This window comes from Capricornis sumatraensis, chromosome 2, assembly GCF_032405125.1.
Source record: "Capricornis sumatraensis isolate serow.1 chromosome 2, serow.2, whole genome shotgun sequence".
Classification (NCBI taxonomy): Eukaryota; Metazoa; Chordata; class Mammalia; order Artiodactyla; family Bovidae; genus Capricornis; species Capricornis sumatraensis.
This window is the reverse complement of record NC_091070.1, coordinates 64,058,897-64,075,881: the sequence shown is the minus strand read 5'-3', so window position 1 is coordinate 64,075,881 and position 16,985 is coordinate 64,058,897. Positions and strand designations below refer to the sequence as shown.

Below are 16,985 nucleotides of genomic sequence, written 5' to 3'. Positions count from 1 at the left end.
TCTGGGAGGTGGATCAAAAAAGATATTGGTGTGATTTATGTCAGAGTGTTTTGCCTATGTTTTGCTGTTAGAGTTTTATAGTGTCCAATCTTGCATTTTGGTCTTTAATTTATTTTCAATTTATTTTTTATGTGGTGTTAGAGAATGCTCTAATTTCATTCTTTTACATGTAGCTGTCTAGTTTCCCCAGAGCCACTTATTTAATGCTGTCTTTTCTCCGTTGTATATTCTTGCCTCCTTTGTCATAGATTAGGTGATGGTGCCATTGATTTATATTTCTGTTTTTGTGCCAGCATCATACTGTCTTGGTTACTGTAGCTTTGTAGTATAGTCTGAAGTCAGGGAGCTTGGTTTCTCAAGCTCTGTTTTCTTTTCTCAAAATTGCTTTGGCTCTTCAGTGTCTTTTGTGTCGCCATATAAATTGTAAAATTTTTTGTTCTAATTCTGTGACAAGTGCTATTGATAATTTGATAGGGATTGATTGCATTGAATCTGTAGATTGTTTTGGGTAGTATAGTCATTTTGACAATACTGATGCTCCCAATCCAAGAACATGATAGATATATCTATCTGTATCATCTTTGACTTCTTTCATCTGTATCTTATAGTTTTCAGAGTACAGGTCTTTTGCCTCCTTGGTGGGTTCATTCTGAGGTATTTTGTTCTCTTTGATGCTATGGTAAATGGGATTATTTCCTTATCTTCTTTTTCTGATCTTTTGTGTTAGTGTATAATAACGCAGGAGATTTCTGGTATTAATTTTGTACCCTGCAACTTTGTTAAATTCATTGGTGAGCTTAGTAGTTTTCTGGGAGGCTTTTTAGAATTTTCTATATATAGTCATCTGCCAACAGTGATAGTTTTACCTCTTCTTTTCCAGTTTGTATTTCTTTTATTTATTTTTCTTCTCTGATTGCCATAGCTAGGACTTCCAAAACTATGATGAATAAAAGTGGTGAGAGTGGACATCCTTGTCTTGTTCCTGATCTTAAAGGAAATGTTTTCAGTTTCACTGTTGAGAATGATGCTTGCTATGGGTTTGTTGTATATGGCCTTTATTATGTTCGGGTAGGTTCCCTCTATGCTCACTGTGTGGAGAGTTTTTTTCATAAATAGGTATTGAATTTTGTCAAAAGATTTTTCTGCATTTATCCAGGCAAGGATACTGAAGTATGTTGCCATTTCCTTCTCCAGGGATTGAGGTGACCATATGGTTTTTTTTTTTCTATTTTTTTTTTAATTTTATTAAATTTTAAAATCTTTAATTCTTACATGTGTTCCCAAACATGAAACCCCCTCCCACCTCCCTCCCCATAACATCTCTGTGGGTGATCCCCATGCACCAGCCCCAAGCATGCTGTATCCTGCGTCAGACATAGACTGGTGATTCAATTCTTACATGATAGTATACATGATAGAATGCCATTCTCCCAAATCATCCCGCCCTCTCCCTCTCTCTCTGAGTCCAAAAGTCCGTTATACACAGCTGTGTCTTTTTTTCTGTCTTGCATACAGGGTCGTCATTGCCATCTTTCTAAATTCCATATATATGTGTTAGTATACTGTATTGGTGTTTTTCTTTCTGGCTTACTTCACTCTGTATAATCGGCTCCAGTTTCATCCATCTCATCAGAACTGATTCAAATGAATTCTTTTTAACGGCTGAGTAATACTCCATTGTGTACATGTACCAAAGCTTTCTTATCCATTCATCTGCTGATGGACATCTAGGTTGTTTCCATGTCCTGGCTATTATAAACAGTGCTGCGATGAACATTGGGGTACACGTGTCTCTTTCAATTCTGGTTTCCTCGGTGTGTATACCCAGCAGTGGGATTGCTGGGTCATAAGGTAGTTCTATTTTGCAATTTTTTAAGGAATCTCCACACTGTTCTCCATAGTGGCTGTACTAGTTTGCATTCCCACCAACAGTGTAGGAGGGTTCCCTTTTCTCCACACCCTCTCCAGCATTTGTTGCTTGCAGATTTTTGGATCGCAGCCATTCTGACTGGTGTGAAGTGGTACCTCATTGTGGTTTTGATTTGCATTTCTCTGATAATGAGTGATGTTGAGCATCTTTTCATGTGTTTGTTAGCCATCCGTATGTCTTCTTTGGAGAAATGTCTATTTAGTTCTTTGGCCCATTTTTTGATTGGGTCGTTTATTTTTCTGGAATTGAGCTGCATAAGTTGCTTGTATATTTTTGAGATTAGTTGTTTGTCAGTTGCTTCATTTGCTATTATTTTCTCCCATTCAGAAGGCTGTCTTTTCACCTTGCGTATATTTTCCTTTGTTGTGCAGAAGCTTTTAATTTTAATTAGATCCCATTTGTTTATTTTTGCTTTTATTTCCAGAATTCTGGGAGGTGGATCGTAAAAATATGGAACGCTTCACGAATTTGCGTGTCATCCTTGCGCAGGGGCCATGCTAATCTTCTCTGTATCGTTCCAATTTTAGTATATGTGCTGCCGAAGCGAGCATGACCATATGGTTTTTATTCTTTATTTTATTAATATAGTGTATCACATTGATTGATTTATGTATGTTGAAGAATCCCTGCAATTCCTGGGGTAAATCCCACTTGATCATGGTGTATGATTCTTTTAATGGGTTGTTGGATTCAGTTTGCTCTGATTTTGTTAGGATTTTTATGTCTATGTTCATCAGTGATACTGGCCTGTAGTTTTCTTTTTTTGTGTGTGTGATAGCTTTGTCTGGTTTTGTTTTCTGGGTGATAGTGACCTGATAGAATGAGCTTGGGAGTGTTCCTTCCTCTACAATTTTTTGGTATAGTTTGAGCAGGATAGGTGTTAACTCTTCTTTGATAGAATTTGCCCGTGAAGCTGTCTGGCCCTTGGCTTTTGTTTGTTGGAAGTTTTAAAATCACAGCTTCAGTTCAAGTACTTATGATTTGTCTGTTAATATTTTCTATTTCTTCCTGGTTTGGTCTTAGAAGGTTGTACCTCTCTGAGAAATTGTCCATTTCTTCTATGTTGTCCATTTTATGTACATACAGTTGCTTGTAATAGTCTCTTAAGATCCTTTGTATCTCTGTGGTGTCAGTTGTGACTTCTCATTTTTATCTCTTATTTTATTGATTTGAGTCCTCTATTTTCTTCTTGATGAGTCTGGCTAAAGATTTATCAATTTTGTTTATCTTCTCAAAGAACCAACTTTTAGTTTCATTGCTTTTTGCTATTGTTTCCTTTGTCTCTATTATTCTATTTTGCATGTGTTCTTCTATCTCTGTGGAACATTTTGTTGGACTGTTATCCTGTTGCTACTTCATCTATCCTAATAGCTCTTAAAAATTCCAGCTTCTCTATGAATACTTACCCAATCAGTGCTCACTTTTCTTGCAAAAATATCAGCTCCATCTAAGTAAAATGTCCTTCTTCAGTGCTTCTAAGGCATCTTCACCCAATATAACATTCATCACTGTAAATTGCCACTACCTGTTTATTTCTCTGTGTCTCAAGGGGTGGGCCAGTGACTTGCACATGTATATATTTCAAATATTTAATGCTGTGCTTGGTACACCTTAGGGGGCATGCAAATAAAAATTTGCCAGATGAATGGAGAAGTTATTAAAAAAGTTCCCACCTTAAAAAATAAATTGCTTTTCATGTTTTGTTTGATTATATCTTAAGACAAAATTAAAATAGCAATATCAAATATTTCCATAAAAATAAGAAAGTTGACATGTTTGTTTCTACTTTTTCTTTCAAAAGGAGTTATTTGTTACCAGGGTTGCTCCTGTGGACTTAATCATTGGGCATTTCATCAATACCTGAGGGTGATAAATCAAAGAACATAAAAAGAAGAATATTAGCCTTTATTATATAGTGTCTAGGTCATTTTCTTAGGTTGAGATAGAAGAAAAAAATTCTATGGAATTACAAACTGAGATCTAAAAAGGACACCTGAAATATGTATGGAGCACATTGCCTTCAGCACTCAGATTTGCTTAGAAACTTGGGAAGAATAGACTCAGCCACAAAATAGTTCTAGGTATGACAGTGATAAGAAGAACAGTGGGGCAGTGGAAGGCACAGGAAGGGTGAGATTGCCTTTAGCTGGAGAAAGAGAGAAATTATTTTGGGGAGAGAGTTGAAGACATTAGATGTCAGGGTACATACATGTGAAAGGGTAAAGAAAACACATACATTCTTAACTGTGTCTAAAGAGAGGATTAATTTAACTATTCCTAGTGACTGAGAACTAAAACAATAAGGAGTGAGATCTCAGAGAGAAAATTCAACAAACTGATCTAGAGTTTACCCAGGACTCTGAAACATTAAAGAATGCCTTCTGAAAGTTGTAGACAGGGAGTCAATATTGAGAGCTTTTTGGATGACTGGAAAAGCTGCACTAGTGATTATAGAATATTTGTACAGACTTGAGTTATTTAAACTGGAAATTTCACTACTGATCATTGTGGACATTGTTAGATGAATTTCAGGGTGACCACAGTTATCGTAGGTAGGGGAAACACATACGTGGTAGATCCCTTGGGGAAATATGGCCAAAATTTATGAGCTTGAGATATTACCTCCATGAGAATGTGCATTAATTGTGAAACAGAGTAAAAATGAATCAAATGGGACTAATTACAGACAAATAAAGCTCAGATTACAAACTGGACTGATGGAAGATTTCCTTGTGTGGACTAACTCTTAACCCTGTCCAGGATTTGAAAGAGGGCAGAATTTGTTTAAACAATAGATATTTGTGGCAGATCTCGGACTTTGATTTCTTATCTCTCACTGTGGAGGACTTTAAAAGACAGAATCTAGAGTTAAGAAAGCAAATTTGAGGATGGGGAAGCAAACCAAAAAAAACAACACACGTAAAGAGCATTATTGTTATTACTTCTTGTGGTAGAAAGAGAACAACAACCTAAGGATTGTATTGAAATACTCAAATTTCACTTGGAATTGATTAAAAAGAATAGAGGAACAATAGCCCGATGTGGAAGGCTGGACATACGTTCCATTACTATGAGGAACAAAGTGGCAGAAAGACGAGTTTCTACTGCTAATGAATTAGTGCAGTAGATAATAGACTGGAAAATTTATAAATTGAAGTAATGAAAAACTTTGAGGACAAAAACATGTCAGATGTCAGATGATAGCAAATATCATGGGATTACAAATTCTAAAATAGAACTCTAAAGTGATTGTCTAGTGGAACACATATGGAGATTAAGGATAAAGTTCTCCTTTGAGTCAAGATTAATATGCTTAAGGAATTCTTCACCAGGAGGTAATAACACCTGCCTCTTTGATATAGGAGTCTTCCTAAGGATGCAAAACGCCCAGAAAAGGTGTCTGGGACAACAGGGAATGTGAGAACATGAAATTTGCTTGGAGAAAAGTGAAATGTGCCCTTTTATTAAGAGAGAGTGGGGGCCACTCATGTGCCAGGAGATTTACACCGTGTTTGGATTGTATTCCTCCAGAGAGGAGGGAAGATAGTAGGAGAATTTATTTTCTTTGGATGTGGAAAGTCAGTGTCACATTTACTCTCTTGAGAGGAGACTTTAGCAGTTGTGTTTATGTTTATATGTCATAAACACTAGACCCTGGCATGAATTTGCCAGCCTTCTGGCAAAACAAAATCAAGATGAGGTTTTCTTGTTCTGTCCTGTTTTCTCTTTTTACACTGTAGTAGTAAGTCCTCCCTAAGAATACAAGGTGTCTGTTATCTTGACTGCCAAGCAATGTAGTCTCATTTTAATACATTCTTGTTTCTGAAGATACCATCTTTGATTGGGATAGGGTTGTCAGCTACAAGATATTGATTTTTTAAGGTGGAGTTTATGCTATAGAAAAAGTCAAGGAATGTTAGATTAACGAAAAATTTCTGGAAGTTTAGGGAAAATTACAAAAGTAAATTCATAGGAAATACAAGTATAATCCTTTGATCTGGGATTCTGAGTAAGCTGTTGCTTATAAGGGAAACAAGGTTCTAAAAATTTGTTCTTACTTTAAGAACAAACAAATCTAAAGAGAGGGGAAAAGAGAGGTCATTTTAAGAACACCAGATAGTAATTTTTGGTATAAATCTAAAAGATAGACCACTCTATCCACTTACCTATGAGATATATCTCTATCTATCTATATATACACATACACACACATAATTTAAAATGAAAATATATAAATGTAAAACATATTTAATGGATGAGACATATATAATGGAGAGGTACACATATTTATAATGGAATATATATATATATGGAAAGGCTTATGATAAGGAAAGGTGAAAAAGTTTTTTTTTAAGGTAGCTAAAGCTTGAGTAAAATAAATTTCACACAAATGCTAGAAAAATATTAAAATTCTGATTTGGGTTTGAAAAAGGAGAGAAGACAATGGTTCTGCTGAAGACTATGTAATGCTCACAGATGAATTAGAAATAGAATGATGCAGTTTCAATTGAACTTTTATTTTACATCAAGGGGAGAAATCTTAAAATTGGAAAGGGCAGAACATATAATGTTCAGGAGAAATTGAAGTCTCAGGCAGGTGAGGAGATGGGGAACATTCATTTTCTTTCAGTAAGTCTAGGTCTCCAGGCTCAGACGAAGTATGTTCAGACCCAGATGAAATATATGAGCTGAAAGGATTTGAAGATAAAATCCCACAGCAATTATGAATTTCAGTTGATCTTCATTTTGTGGGCTATATAAGGAAATGAATAGAAAGCAAATCATGAATAAATATCCTGATTTTCTAAAAGATAAACAGTACTCCGGGATCTACAGATTGCTGAGCTTGATATGGATTATTAGCATGATAAAATAGGTAATTAAATAATCAGTTTGAGCAATTAGAAGGAAATGATCAGTCATGAATTTGCTAAAAGCAATTTATTATACAAGTTTTTTCATTTGTATATTCATTAATTTTCAAAAAATAATTTCTGAATATCAGATTGTCCCAGGCATTGATCTGGATGCTGTTGAAAGAAAGGGTCCAAGAGAGGTAAATGGGGAAAAACAAAAATAGGTAAAATAGTGAATTAAAAAAATAATCACAGATTATGGCATGTATTATACAGAAAATGAACTGAGTCAATTTATAAAGTAAGGGCATATGAGAGGTGTTTAGAAAGGAAAGGGCTTTCTGAGGAGATGCATTTGAATTGAATCTGGGAAAATGAGAAAGAGTGAGCTCTGCAAAAACCAGAGGAAGAGGGAACAGCATTTTCAAAGACTCAAAGGAAAAAATGATTTGAATATTTGAAGAGCATAAAGCAGACCAATGTAGCTGAAGTAAAATGAGAGAGGAAGGGAGAAGAGGAATCAGGTAATTTTGGAGGGGAAGAGAGGCATCAAGGTACACTACCTTGTGGACCAAGAAGTGAAATTTGAATTTTATTCTAAGAGCAGTGGGAAGCTAACAATTTTAAGAGGGGAGTGATCTGATATGCTTTATGTTTTAAGTGAATACTCTGTGGAGAATAATTTTCAAGATGGGCAGGGAAAAAAGGAAGCTGGGAAACCAGATAGGAGATTATTATGGAGGCTCAGGAAAGAGATGGTAGTGATTTAGATGAGATCCTGGCAGTGGACAGGCACTGATGGCTTGAACATATACTATATAGGAGATGTTGAACTGATTGATTGGATATAGGAGATAAAGAGGTCAAGGGTAGCTCTTAGGTTCTTGGCCTGGGTGAAAGTGATGCTCTTTCCTGTGATGGGAAGGAATACATTTATCGGGAGTAGGAGGCATGAGGGACTCAAAAGTTGGATAGTGTAAAAAGCAACAACAACAAAAAAAGGAGTCAGACTATGTAAGTTAGAGAGACCTATTAGACGTTAGACATCTAAGTAGAGTGGGCAGTTGCCTACAGGAGTCTGAAATTTAGGGAAAAATTCAGAGCTAAGGAGGTATATTTGAGAGCTGGAAGCATATAGGATGTATTTAAGGGCATGGAACTCAAAGAGAGCAGACAATGAGAACACTCAATGAGTGTAGGTGAAGTTTAATGAGTTCAGGTTGAAATCCAGTTCTTGGAGGTTGGGCAAGAAGGATACTGAAAAGGCATAGCTGAGAGGGAAAATGCAAATCAAGAAGGGTGGAGGCATGGAAGCTAAGAGAGGGGTGTTTCTCATGAAGAAGGTATGATCAGTTGTCAAGTGCTTATCAAGTTGTCATTTTGAGTAAGAAAACAGGGAAAGAATTCTACCATCATTTCCACTTAGGCTGTAGATCTCTTGCCGTTCAAAAAATTTTCCTGCAAAGATTTCTTTATTTTAAATTATGAACTCTTATCTTTTGTCAGAAGCATAAGCCCACAAGACCAAACAAACAAACAAAAAAACCCTTGAATGCTTATTCTTCTCAACTACTTCCCTTTATCACTGATCTTTTTCATAGCACATTTTGTTAGAATTGCACAATTGGTCTTTCATTTCTGTCAGTCTCTTGAAACTATTATTACAGTCTCAAATCACCAAACAATACTTTGTCATATTGAATAAAGAATTCTCTATTTTCATTTAAAGAATTCTCTATTTCATTTAAAGCCCCAGCAGCACTTGACATACTTGGCTAAAAAATATATATATTTTTGCTTCCTCTGCACCAAATTTTCCAAGTTTTCCTCCTACTTCATTGTTTTCTACTCTTTATATGTTTTGCTCACTTCTCTTCTTCCTGGAAAAGGTCAGTTTTCATTCCAATCCCAAAGAAAGGCAATGCCAAAGAATGTTCAAATGACTGCACAATTGCAGTCATCTCCCTGATGGCTCAGTTGGTAAAGAATCTGCCTGCAATGCAGGAGACCCTGATTCGATTCCTGTGTCAGGAAGATCCCCTGGAGAAGGGATAGGCTACCCACACTGGTATTCTTGGGCTTCTCTTGTGGCTCAGCTGATAAAGAATCCGTCTGCAGTGTGGTAGACCTGGGTTTGACCCCTGGGTTGGGAAGATCCCCTGGAGAAGGGAAAGGCTACCCACTCCAGTATTCTGGTCTGGAGAATGCCATGAACTGCATAGTTCATGGGGTTGCAAAGAGTCAACTTTCACTTTCATTTCCACATGCAAGTAAAGTGATGCTCAAAATTCTCCAAGCTAGGCTTCAATAGTACGTGAACCGAGAACTTCCAGGTGTTCAAGCTGGATTTAGAAAAGGCAGAGGAACCAGAGATCAAATTGCCAACATCTGTTGGATCAAAGAAAGAGCAAGTGAATCCCAGAAAAACATCTACTTCTGCTTCATTGACTACACTAAACCATTTGACTGTGTGGATCACAACAAACTGTGAAAATTCTTCAAGAATTGGGAACACCAGACCACCTTACCTGCCTTCTGAGAAATCTATACGCAGGTCAAGAAGCAACAGTTAGAACTGAACATGGAACAATGGATTGGTTCCAAATTGGGAAAGGAGTATGTCAAAGCTATATACTGTCACCCTGCTTATTTAACTTATTTTCAGAATACCTCATGCAAAATGCCAGGCTGGATGAAGCACAAGCAGAAATCAAGATTTCCAGGAGAAATATCAGTAAACTCAGATATGCAGATGACACCACTCTTACGGCAGGGAGCGAAGAGGAACTAAAGAGCCTCTTGATGAAAGTGAAAGAGGAGAGTAAAAAAGGTGGCTTAAAACTCAACGTTCAAAAAACTGAAATCATAGCATCTGGTCCTATTACTTCATGGCAAATAGATGGGAAAACAATGGAAACAGAGAGAGATTTTATTTTCTTGGACTCCAAAATCACTGCAGATGGTGACTGCAGCCATGAAATTAAAAGACGCTTGCTCCTTGGAAAAGAAAAGCTATGACCAACCTACACAGCATATTAAAAAGCAGAGACATTACCTTGCTGACAAAGTCCATCTAGTCAAAGCTATGGTTTTTCCTGTAGTCATGTACAGATGTGAGAGTTGGACCATAAAGAAAGCTGAGCACTGAAGGATTGATGCTTTTGAACTGTGGTATTGGAGAAGACTCTTGAGAGTCCCTTGGACTGCAAGGAGATCAAACCAGTCAATCCTAAAGGCAATCAGTCCAGAATATTCATTGGAAGGACTGATGCTGAAACTGAAGGTGCAATAATTTGGCCACCTGATGCAAAGAACTGACTCACTGGAAAAGACCCTGATGCTGGGAAAGATTGAGGGCAGGAGGAGAAGGGGATGACAGAGGATGAGATGGTTGGATGGCATCACTGACTTGATGGACGTGAGTTTAAACAACCTTTGGGAGTTGGTGATGGACAGGGAAGCCTGGTATGCTGCAGTCCATGGAGTCGCAAAGATTTGGACATGACTGAGCGACTGAACTGAATTGAACTCACAAAGTGTCTCACAATCCATGTGTCAATAAAATGGCAGAATGTGGGCTGAATGAGAGGGCAGGATTAAGAGATGATTGAAAGTTTGTCCCCAGAAGGTTGGAATTGAACTTTTAAGTAGAATTGGCTTTGTAATATATACTTGAATTTATCTGGGTAGGTAATTTTATTCTGCAAAAAGGGAGTAATCAGCAATATTTTGAGATAGTAAGTATTTATATACTATGCCTTTCCCCTGAATGTTTAGGAAAGCAAAACCTCAGAATTTGTATTTATAGGCTTTTTAAAGTCAGTCCCGTCCATTATGGACCTAACTAAATTTTTACTGACAGAGCACTTACTACAAATAACCAGGAGATTAACTCTGAATTATAGCTTTTGTTTAATTCACATCCACTTCTAACAGAGCTTATTTCTAGCTTATGAAACTTAAATTTACTGTGATATAAAACAGTTAATGACTTATAAACATTTGTGCCCAGAAGAGAAGATATGTGGAAATGGGAAGCCAATGAAAAAAATGGATGTGCATTAAAACTTAGAAGGAAAAATAGTAACTTTTGTAAACAGGGTTTTACTCAGGGCAATGATTCTTGACCACAGCAATATTTCTCCCTCAGAGCCATTTAGCAAATCTGGAGATATCTTTGATTATCATGATGGGTGGTGGGGGGTTGCTACTGCTATCTAGTGGGTAGAAGCCAGTATGCTGCAAAGCACAAGACAATCCTCCTTGTCCCCCTAAAAGAAAGAATCATCTAGACCACAATGTTAGTAGTACCAAGCTTGAGAGAAATCTCTCTATAGACAGTGGTTCTTAAACTTTAATGTGCATCAGAATCACCTGGAAAACTTACTAAACCTATTTCTGTTTTGGGTCTCTAAGAGTTTCTTATTCAGCAGGTCTGGCATGGGGCCTGAGAATTTAAGTCCAGGTAATGTTGATGGTGCTGGTCTAGAGGCCACATGTTAATAACCACTGCTCTAAGGCTAATATTTTTTTAAACTTATTTATTTATTTGGACTGACATTTATTTGAAGGATAATTGTGTCACAGAATTTTGCTGTTTTCTGTCAAACCTCAACATGAATCAGCCATAGGTATACATATGTCCCCTCCCTCTTGAACCTCCCTCCATCTCCCTCCTCCTCCCACCCCTCTAGGTTGATACAGAGCCTCTGTTTGAGTTCCCTGAGACTTATAGCAAATTCCCATTGGCTATCTATTTTACATATGGTGATGTAAGTTTTCATGTTACTCCTTCCATACATCTCACCCTCTCCTCAACTCAAGGCTAATATTTTTAAAGGAAGTTTTTAAAACTCCTGAATTAAAACAAAAAAACAAAGCAAACACAATGAAGATAAGTAAAGGTCTGCCATCCTCATATCTCTCTGGTTTATTTTCCCTTTTATTTTAAATTATGTAACCATTTTATGAATATAGTCTTAGTACACAGTTTTATGAATTCTAGCACATGTATTGATTCCTGTAACCACCAATATTTTCATGATACAGAACAGATCCATCACTCCAAAAAATGTTTTTGGGCTATCCCCTCATAGTCACATCTTTCTTCCACTTCAGATGTCTGGAAAACCAGTGATCTGTTCATGGTCACTGTAACTTTTAGTTTCTGAGAATGTCATATGAATGGAAGCATACAGCATATAATGTTTTGAGACTAGTTTCTTTCACTTAGTCTAAAGCCTTTGAGATTCAGTCATGTTATTGCATAACTCAGTAGATCCTTTTTATTGCAGGGTAGTCTTCCACTATAAGGCCTTCCCTCATAGCTCCGCTGGTAAAGAATCTGCCTGCAGTGCAGGAGACGTGGGTTTGATTCCTTCTGGAGAAGGAAACGGCTACCCACTCCAGTATTGTTTCCTGGAGAATCCCATGGACAGAAAAGCCTGGCAGGCTACAGTCCATGGGATCACAAGAGTCAGACACGACTTAGTGACTATATGGATTTCATTATATGGATATACCACAGTTTTAGAAATTGAAGTATAGTTGATTTACAGTATATTATGTATCTAGTGTGGTGGTGGTTTAGTCAATAAGTTGTGCCCAACACTTGTGACCCCATGGACTGTAGCCCATTAGGCTCCTCTGTCCCTGGGATTTTCCAGGCAAGCATACTGGAGTGGATTGCCATTTCCTTCTTCAGTGATCTTCCCAACGCAGGGATCAAACTCAGATCTTCTGGATTGCAGGCAGATTCTTTACTGACTGAGCCATTAGTTGATTCACAACATACTATGTATCAAGTGTACAACACATTATTTCAATATTTTTATGCATTATATTCCATCTAAACTTACTAAAAATTATTGCCTTGATTTCCTGGGCTGCACACTGTTTCCTTGTAGCTTATTTATTTTATACATAGTAGTTTGTACCTGTTAATCCCCTACCCCTATTTTGTTCCCACTGTTTCTTCTCCCCACTGTTAACTGCAATTTGTTCTCTCTATATAAGTCTGTTTCTGTTTTGTTATATTGCTTTGTTTGGTTTCCTACATTCCAAATATTAGCGATAACATATAGTATTTGTCTTTCTCTGTCTAATTTATTTCACTAAGCATGATGCCTTCTAGGTCCATCCATGTTGTTTCAAGGGGCAGAATCTCATTTTTTTTTAATTGGCCAGCAATATTCCATTGCACCTTTTATACCACAACTTCTTTGTCCATCCCTCTGTTAATCGACACTTAAACACTGCTGGTGTGAACATTTGGGTGCATGTATTTTCACAGGTGGCACCAGTGGTAAAGAATCTGCCTGCCATGCAGGAGACACAAGAGATGCAGGTTTGATCCCTGGGTCAGGAAGATCCCCTGGAGGAGGAGATGGAAACCCACTCCAGTTTTCTTGCCTGGGAAATCCCATGGACAGAGGAACCTGGCGAGCTATAGTCTGGGGACTCGAAGAGTCAGTCATGACTGAGAGACTAAAACGACAACAACAAATTCTTTAAGATAGTCTCCTGTAGCTTTAAGATGATCTTTTCTTTTTGTTGCTATTCTCTTGCCCCTGCTCTGATTCAATTTTGGTAACTTCTATTAACTTAACTTCAAGTTAGGAAATTTTTCCCCTCAGCAGTATTGAGTCTACTGACACGTCTTTTGAGGAGATTATTTTTTGTTACCATTGTTTTTATTTCTAGCATTTTTATTTGACTCTAAGGGCTTCCCTGGTGACTCAGTGGTAAAGAATCTGCCTGCAATGCAGGTGACCCAGGTTCGATCCCTGGGTTGGGAAGATCCTCTGGAGAGGTTAACGGCAACCTACTCATGTTTTTGCCTGGAGAATCCCCATGGACAGAGGAGCCTGGCAGGCTACAGTCCACAGGGTTGCAAAGAGTCGGACACGACTGAGCAACTAAGCACAAAGCTTTCATTTTTTTAAGTTGAAATAAAACTGATATACAATATTATGTTAGTAACAGGTATACTACATAGTGATCTGACATTTTCAGTTCAGTTCAGTTCAGTTCAGTCGTTCAGTCGTGTCCGACTCTTTGCGACCCCACGAATCGCAGCACGCCAGGCCTCCCTGTCCATCAACATCTCCCGGAGTTCACTCAGACTCATGTCCATCGAGTCCGTGATGCCATCCAGCCATCTCATCCTGGGTCGTCCCCTTCTCCTCCTGCCCCTAATCCCTCCCAGCAATCAGAGTCTTTTCCAATGAGTCAACTCTTCGCATGAGGTGGCCAAAGTACTGGAGTTTCAGCTTTATCATCATTCCTTCCAAAGAAATCCCAGGGCTGATCTCCTTCAGAATGGACTGGTTGGATCTCCTTGTAGTCCAAGAGACTTTCAAGAGTCTTCTCCAACACCACAGTTCAAAAGCAGCAATTCTTCGGCGCTCAGCCTTCTTCACAGTCCAACTCTCACATACATACATGACCACAGCAAAAATCATAGCCTTGACTAGATGGACCTTAGTCGGCAAAGTAATGTCTCTGCTTTTGAATATACTATCTAGATTGGTCATAACTTTTCTTCCAAGGAGTAAGCGTCTTTTAATTTCATGGCTGCAGTCACCATCTGCAGTGATTTTGGAGCCCCCCAAAATATAGTCTGACACTGTTTCCACTGTTTCCCCATCTATTTCCTATGAAGTGATGGGACCAGATGCCATGATCTTCATTTTCTGAATGTTGAGCTTTAAGCCAACTTTTTCACTCTCCTCTTTCACTTTCATGAGGAGGTTTTTAGCTCCTCTTCACTTTCTGCCATAAGGGTGGTGTCATCTGCATATCTGAGGTTATTGATATTTCTCCTGGCAATCTTGATTCCAGCTTGTGTTTCTTCCCGTCCAGTGTTTCTCATGATGTACTCTGCATATAAGTTAAATAAGCAGGGTGACAATATACAGCCTTGATGTCCTCCTTTTCCTATTTGGAACCAGTCTGTTGTTCCATGTCCAGTTCTAGCTGTTGCTTCCTGACCTGCATACAGATTTCTCAAGAGGCACATCAGGTGGTCTGGTATTCCCATTTCTTTCAGAATTTTCCACAGTTTATTGTGATCCACACAGTCAAAGGCTTTGGCATAGTCAATAAAGCAGAAATAGATGTTTTTCTGGAACTCTCTTGCTTTTTCCATGATCCAGTGGATGTTGGCAATTTGATCTCTGGTTCCTCTGCCTTTTCTAAAACCAGCTTGAACATCAGGAAGTTCACAGTTCACATATTGCTGAAGCCTGGCTTGGAGAATTTTGAGCATTACTTTACAAGCATGTGAAATGAGTGCAATTGTGTGGTAGTTTGAGTATTCTTGGGCATTGCCTTTCTTTGGAATTGGAATGAAAACTGACCTCTTCCAGTCCTGTGGCCACTGCTGAGTTTCCAAATTTGCTGGCATATTGATGGCAGCACTTTCACAGCCTCATCTTTCAGGATTTGAAACAGCTCCACTGGAATTCCATCACCTCCACTAGCTTTGTTCATAGTGATGCTTTCTAAGTGACACTTTCATATGCTGTAAAATGATCACTGTGAGAAATCTAGTAACCATCATGTCTTCATATAAAGTTATTACAATATTATTGACCATAATTGTTATGCTATATATTACGTCCCTGAGCTTATTTATTTTTTAACTGGAGGTTTGTACCTCTCAACCCTTTTCACCTATTTTACCCACCCATCCAAGTGCCTCTTCTTTGGCAACTAACAGTTTGTGAGTTTTCATTCTGTTGTGTTTGTTTTGTTTTTTAGATTCCACATATGTAGATAAGTGGAGATTTTATGGTATCTGTCTTTTCTCTGTCTGACTTATTTTACTTAGTCTGATACCCTTTAGATCTGTTCATATTACCATATATGTAACCTTCTTTTTTTCATGGATAAGTAACATTCTATTGTGAGTATTTATATGTATATGTACACATATTACATCTTCTTTATTCATCTGTCAGTGGATACTTAGGTTCTTTCATATCTCAGTTATTGTGAATAATGCTACTGTGAACAATGGTTTCATATACCTTTTTGAATTAGTACTTTTGTTTTCTTTGGGTAAATAAGCATAAGTGAAATTTTTGAACCATGCTGTTTTCCATAATGGCTGCACCAATTTATAATACCACCAGCAGTGCATGAGGGTTTCCTATTCTTCTCATCCTTGCCAACAACTGTTATTTGTTATCTTTTTGATGATAGTCATTCTGACAAGTGTGAAGTGACATCTCATTGTGGTTTTGATTTGCATTTCCCCGATGATTAGTGATGATAAACTTCTTTTCATATGTTTGTTGACCTTCTATATACCTCATTTGGAAAAATGTCTATTCAGGTCCTCCGTGTTTTTTTTTTTTTTTGCTGTGCCGCATGGCTTGTGGATCTTAAAGTTTTCTGACCAGGGATTAAACCTGGGCCACGTCAGTGAAAGCACCAAATTCTAACCACTGGACTGCCAGGGAATTCTCTCTGTCCATTTTAATCAAGTTTGTTTTTTGTTGTTGATTTGTATGAGCTGTTTATATATTTTGGATATTGACCTCTCATCATATATATATTTGCAAATATCTTCTTCCATTTGTAGGTTGTCTTTTCATTTTAATAATTTCCTTCACTATGAAAATGCTTTTTAATTTGATGTAATTCCATTTCTTACTTTTTGCTTCTGTTTCCCTTTCCTGAGGAGGCAGACCCCCAAAAATATTGCTTACATTGATGTCAGAAAGTATACTGTTTGTTCTCTCCTAAGAGTTTTATTATTTCAGGTCTTACATCTATATCTTTAGTCCATTTTGAATTAATTCTTATGTATAAGGTAAGAAAGTAGTCCAGTTTCATTCTTTTGCATATAGCTGTTCAGTTTTCCAAATACCATTTGTTGAAAATGATATCTTCTCCCCATTGTATATTACTTCCTTCTTGTTACAGATAATTGGCCCTGTAAGCGTGAGGTTATTTTAGGGCTCTCTCTTTTCTTCTGTTGATCTATGCATGTGTTTTTATACTGTTGTCATATTATTGGGTTACTATAGCTCTATGGTATAGTTTGAAATTAGAGAGCTTGATACATCCAGCTTTGTTCTGCTTTCTCAAGATTACTTTGGCTACATGGGGTGTTCTGTGTTTCCATACACATTTTCGAATTATTCTATTTCTGTGAAGACTACCCTTGGCCTTTTGATAGAGGTTGAATT

The 16,985-nt window shown here is 37.6% G+C and overlaps 1 non-coding gene across 1 annotated transcript; it reads right to left on the bottom strand.

The window, feature by feature from the left end:
- Positions 1-2,374: 2,374 nt before the first annotated feature.
- Positions 2,375-2,481, bottom strand: LOC138074635 (U6 spliceosomal RNA). The gene has a single exon (XR_011144467.1). It is a non-coding gene; the product is annotated as a U6 spliceosomal RNA (small nuclear RNA).
- Between the last annotated feature and the right edge of the window lie 14,504 nt (positions 2,482-16,985).